Genomic DNA, 6,000 nt, shown 5'->3' with positions numbered 1-6,000 from the left:
TTCCTAGGATCTGAATTTATTTTGTGAAATACAAGCTTAAGATCCTAGGAAATTATCTCTATTGAAATCATATGTTAGGTGTTGAACATCCATAAAAAATGTGGGATTATAGGAACTAGGAGTTGAGCAGATATAAGGTTCCCCCCCCCAAAAAAACTTAGGGCTGGTCCACACTACCCGCCTAATTCGGCGGGTGGAGATCCATCTTCTAGGATCGATTTATCGCGTCTCATCTGGACGCGATAGATCGATCCCAGAAGCGCTCCCCCGTCGACTGCGGAACTCCTGCTCGCCGAGAGGAGGAAGCGCTGTCGACGGGGGAGCCTGCCTGCACCGCGTGGACCCGAAGTAAGTACTTTTAGTTCGATATAGGAAACGTCGACTTCAGCTACGCTATTCTCAGAGCTGAAGTTGCGTTTCCTAGATCGATCCCCCGCCCCAGTGTGGACCAGCCCTTAGTCATTTTTCAAAATATTTCTATGTTTGTTTGTTTTTTGAGCAGCTACAGAGCTCAAACTATTGATTTGATGAGGGTCGAAATGGTCTCCATTTGTCAAGCTTTACCCAAGATAGTGCATGGCAGCCACTAAATCTTTGGGGGGATCCAGACTGAGAATGGCATTTAAGAAAATGTACATATCTACAATGTGCATGTGCCAATGCAGAAAAAAAACAGTGAGAGGGTTTCTCTCAATTTATATGCTTTAAAGCCTGGCTCTTATAAATACTTTAAAATCCAAATGGTTAATCGGATTGCTTTAAAATTTCGTGTGCCTCATGTGGAGTGTTAGTAATCCAAATTTGGGATCACTTGACCGATGGACTCCCAAGTTACAGAACCCCAAAACTGGTTCCCTTATGCTGCCTTGTACTGTTAAACTGAGAGGTACAAATGACCTCACTGAAATTGATGGCTGTGAACTTACCCTTCAATTAACATAACTAAGGATAAGTTAATGATAAGCCCCCATCAAAGGCAAAATAAGTTTTTTTAATGAGAGGCAGGAGGTTGCTACAGTTTGAGAGTCATGGGTGGCAATTTTATTTCGGGGTGTGGGGAATGTAATCAAAGTCTTTGTAGAAAATTACTTTTTAATACATCTTGAGAGGGGAGAATAGAGTTATTAGGGGGCAGAGGAGTGGGGGGAATAGGAGAAGAGGTGTTTGGGGCTCCAGTAAGGGAAGGGGAGAGAGGTTGGGGAATCAGAGGAGAGAGGCATGGCACCTCTAGCTTTGCCAGTACATCCTAACCCTCTGCATTCCCAACTCTGCCCTCTTTCAGCAATGCCTCTACATGGCCCATTCATGTAACTGATGGGGCCTGGCTGATGGGTGTATCGGGTTAGGGGGCTGGCTAGCTCCTTAAGCAACTTGTGAGACATGATATGTACACTCCCTAAATGACCACTAACTCCCATCTACAACTTTATCTTTTCCTGTTTAAAAAACTAGGAAAATCAATGGCAAAAAGTGATGTCAACATAAAATGATGATTGTTTGGTGAGTTGTCACCCCCTTGCAGAATGCTGAGTTGAGCAAAACGAAGCTTCTGGAAACCAAGAAATGCAGAATTAAGGCTTCTCGTATAACCTTAACTCTGACCTCTTTCAGCAATGCCGCAATAACACACCCACACCCACCTTTACTCTGCCAACCTACAGTTACTGAGATGTACAAGCACTTCACCTCCTTTTTCAACCCATTCTTTCTCACCTACAGGATTCCATCTAACACCTTTAAAGGACAAAAAGGAAAAAATAAACATTTCCATCGGCCTGGAACCTGGCCTTTGGCACCATAAGATTCCATTTACACTCACACTTAGCCAATTCCCCAGAAAGAATACTACACCACATGATTACAATTAAAATCCATTTCACAGTCTTTTACAACTCACTTACACTTCTTCAAGGATATGGCCTCAACCTACACTTTCATTTAATTATCATTAAAATATAAGAATCCTCTCATGTTCCACCTCACTGCTGACAGTATCCTTTGTAATACAAGCCCTATGCCCTGCGCCCTGCTCCCACATTACCTATACAATTCTGCTTAGAAATGATACCTACTTCATCTTCAAAGTACACACACACACCCCTCTTCCCTTTCCTCACACATGAGAGGTGATTGTAATATAGGGTTGGGAAATTTTATTTTTCCCAATGGTGAAAAATTTAGACTAGGATGGGAATTGTTGCATTTTTGTTGAAAGTTTGCAATCAAAACTCAAATTTTGAAGAAAAAGTGAACACCAAACAAAACATTTGTTCCCACTCACAAACTAAATGAAGTGCTTTCAACAAACAGAGAGACAGCTTTTCCTTCCCCCAAAATCTGTTTTGTCCCAAAAAAAAGTGTATGGACAGAAAAAATTCAACTGGTTCTAATAGATAGATATTCATGTCTTAGAACTAAATAAAGTGTTTTGTTTATAGAGAAATTTTAAATATATAGTATAGCTCCAAAGGGGGACTGTGAGGGAGCTATTCATTATGGCTTGCATTTGGCAGCAATGGCAGTCTGGGAAGCAAGAGAGCAAATTGGGGCAAAGGACACTGACCCGGGGAAAAAACAGAAAGAAAACAGCTTGGCCCTTTGTCGCGATGGGAGGGTATCTTTTCCCCTTTATTAGACAAACTATTGGACAATTAAAGGCCAATCCTAGGCAGGTTCCTGGCAAGTTACAGCCGTGTATAGAAGGGAGAGCCCTGCTCAGGGGAGTTAAAGATACTTCAGGAGAAGTTCCTGTAAGAGACAATGCTGTTCAGATTCTCAGGAGAGTGTTTCTGTGCCTGTACATTACTCCCAACCCTCCCTTTAGTTTAGCGTGCCTCACATGCACCGTATGGCAGCACTTCCAGCCTTCTTGTGCTTCTGCCATCCTCCACACTACACCCAGTGACTGCAATGACCTTCTTTTCTAAGTGTGGCACGCACCCACCCTCTCCATTCAAATCTCTCTTCGCAGCGATGCTAACTATGCTGTCAGTAAGCCATCACTACTTCAATTCCTTATTCCACTCCCCTCCCCAAACCCGAAACTCATCTCCATCCTCTGGGCCTCCCAGTCTGTGTTTTCTGATCTTTGTCTCTCTTAGATTGGAAGCTCTTGGGGCAGGGACTGTATCTTTTTTTTGTCTAGAGCTGAGCACTCTGTCAGTGCATAACAAATTACATGTAGAAAGAAGAAAGGGTGCCGTGGCAACTATTCCCTTTTCAAACGGAATCATTACCATAGCACAGTGATCCTTTAGCTCCTAGCAGCCGCAAATGGAACAGGGAGATGTTAGTGTTCACTGCTTCCAATCTCATTATACAAACTACTCAGAGGAGCAGAGGGATACATTTGGAGAGCTTTCATGTGGTTAAAGCATCAGGGGAAATTCATTCTTTGATATCCCCTTGTTCAGAGTATCTGCCTCACTTTGTGTCTGCCCCTGGAAAGGCAAGTCCATAAAAATATTATAGGACTGTTGAAAAGAGATCAAGAAAAGGGGGTGGGGGAAAGCCTTTAATTAAAAAGAGACAAAATTGTATTTGGAAAATGTTTCTCAGTGATTTTAATTCAAAACCAGACCACCTATCCAAACCTCACCATTAAAAGTCAGATTTACTTTTCATGCATACAGGTCAATACAATGTTTCCCCCTATAATACTCCTAATGGATTCTGAAGCACTCAGAATGAAGCAATCATTAATATATCCATGCAATGCTGCCTCTCTCCCCACAGTGAGAAGTACCATCCCTGTTTCACAAACAGGTAACAGAATCTCTAAAATTAAATGACTTGCCCAACAGTAGATGGGCTTTGTAGCAGAGCCAAGCATTGAACTCAGACCGCCTGAGTCCCAGGCCATCCTTTAAGCACAAAGCCACCCTTCTATCGTGTTTCTCTCTCACACACACACACACACACACACACACACACACACACACACACACACACACACACACACACACACACACACACACACACACACGATAGAAAGTGAAGGATACTATATCTGAACATATGTCCATTTTTCGGGGGGCGCTGTTTGTGTCTAATTAAAAACATGGCAAAAACTTGAGCAATGTAGCAACTGACACAAGCTTTACCTGGCACCCAGATACATATATTTCAAATAGTAACAGTGATTAACAATGATTCAGTGCTTCTCTGAATAAGGCGCTATCTGACACGCTTCAAACTTCATGTCCACCAGCCCATCCAAAAAGATCAAGAGAGTTTGGACAATCAAAGAAAGATAATTTGTCTATATGTCCTCCTCATCAGAAACTATGGGTGCTTGACACCCTGCCCATTGCTGCTTCTGCTCTTTGGAAAATCCAGCTGCACAGTTGCAAGTTCTACAATTCTTCCAATGCAAGGGGATGCATTTATATCTGCTCCTGTGTCTGAAAATAGAAAGGTGTGAATGTGTGGCCACTTTGATGGGGACTCCAAGTTATGAGTGGATATGTGGCTCCCATAAGAATGTGATTAGCCATTTCTTTTAAATTATTCACTTGGAGAGAGACATGTGCTAGGTAGTATTTAATATAATTAGTCTATTTCCTTAGCTTCCAAGTTAGAGGTGAATATTACATTGCAGTCAATAGCAAATAGAGGTACTAGCACTTGAAGTAATGCAGGTAGCTCTGTGGTGTTCCCGGTTCCCATTTAAAATACGTACATAGCCAAATATCAAAATAAACTGAGATTTATGTGGTGCTTTGTGCAATTCCAGCTACCCATTGTGAAGTCTAATGAAAGATTATACATGGAGGGTTAGTTCTTTAAGGGAAGGGTGGTAATAAGAAAGCTGATATTTTTGAGTGTACACAAACACACAATGTACCTAAAAATTTAGCTAAACGGAAATTATAGCTGTGAGCCACAAATGATAATACAAATACACTTCTTTGAAAATATTGTAATAAAAATATAATAACAGGCGAGTGTTATACTTTAATAAATTAGGAATGGATGTAAAGATTTATTTCACAGAACAAAAGCACTTAAGCAGGAGTTTATATTACTGTTATTCTTCAGTGATGGTAACAATGGGACTTCAACCTGCCTAACTACAATGATTAATTAAAGGCCTTGTTCAGGATGAGTGAACATCATTATTGTTCTTAAATAGGAAAGGCAGATAACCATTACTGATTATTCCTCAATTCCCAGTCTCACTTGTTAAAGACTAAAGAATAGCAAAGTAGGTTGTGTCATTTCCAGGCAACTATAAAAGGAGTCAAAAATAATGTGATTAGTATGCAAGGCACATAAATTAGAGGGTGAGAGCTGGATAAGTTTAAAGATTAAAGTTACAAAGATGACAACCTCCTGCAGGTGCAAACACTGTGGTCATATCTATAAGCTGATGAAACAGAATTTTAGGCTTGTAACACACATTTGAACAAATGCTTATAATTGTATAGAAATCTTTAATAATTCATACATGCAACAAACAGTTGGCTACCTTTAGAAAAATCCAAACACCTTTGAATCTTGGATAACTTAGTTATGTCAGTAAGAATACTGAGCAAGCCTGCCCTAAAATATCAGAGGATCAGACACAAAGGACACATACGCAGCAAATGACCATCAGCGATGACAGAGTCTTGCACAATGTTAGGATCAAAATGTCCAGGAAACATTTTGTTGGGTGGCTTAGCCAAGGGCTGAGATAACAATAGGTCTATATTCAGATTCCCCAGCAGTGGGCAAAATTGGAGCTTTTTGTGAAGATGCTCGCAAGAAGATGTTGGACGACCAATGAGCTTCATCATGTTAGTGTCAAAGAAGCTTTCAATTTGCCCCCTCAGAAGGGAGGGCTTTGGGTCCCACAAAAAAGACAAGGGATGAGACTTCCCAACCCATTCAATTCAATGGCTTAGTGAACTCCAAGTCGTGGGGCAGGTTGGCTTTTTCCTGATTCTCTCTTTCTACTACTAACAGCAAGGCTTCAGAGCCACACTTCCATTGGTCACACCATTTCAGAACCTCTCT

This window comes from Terrapene carolina, unplaced genomic scaffold (genome assembly GCF_002925995.2).
Source record: "Terrapene carolina triunguis isolate 2854851 unplaced genomic scaffold, T_m_triunguis-2.0 Scaffold33911, whole genome shotgun sequence".
Classification (NCBI taxonomy): domain Eukaryota; kingdom Metazoa; phylum Chordata; order Testudines; family Emydidae; genus Terrapene; species Terrapene triunguis.
The sequence above is the reverse complement of the archived record's forward strand: the minus strand, read 5'-3'. Positions refer to the sequence as shown.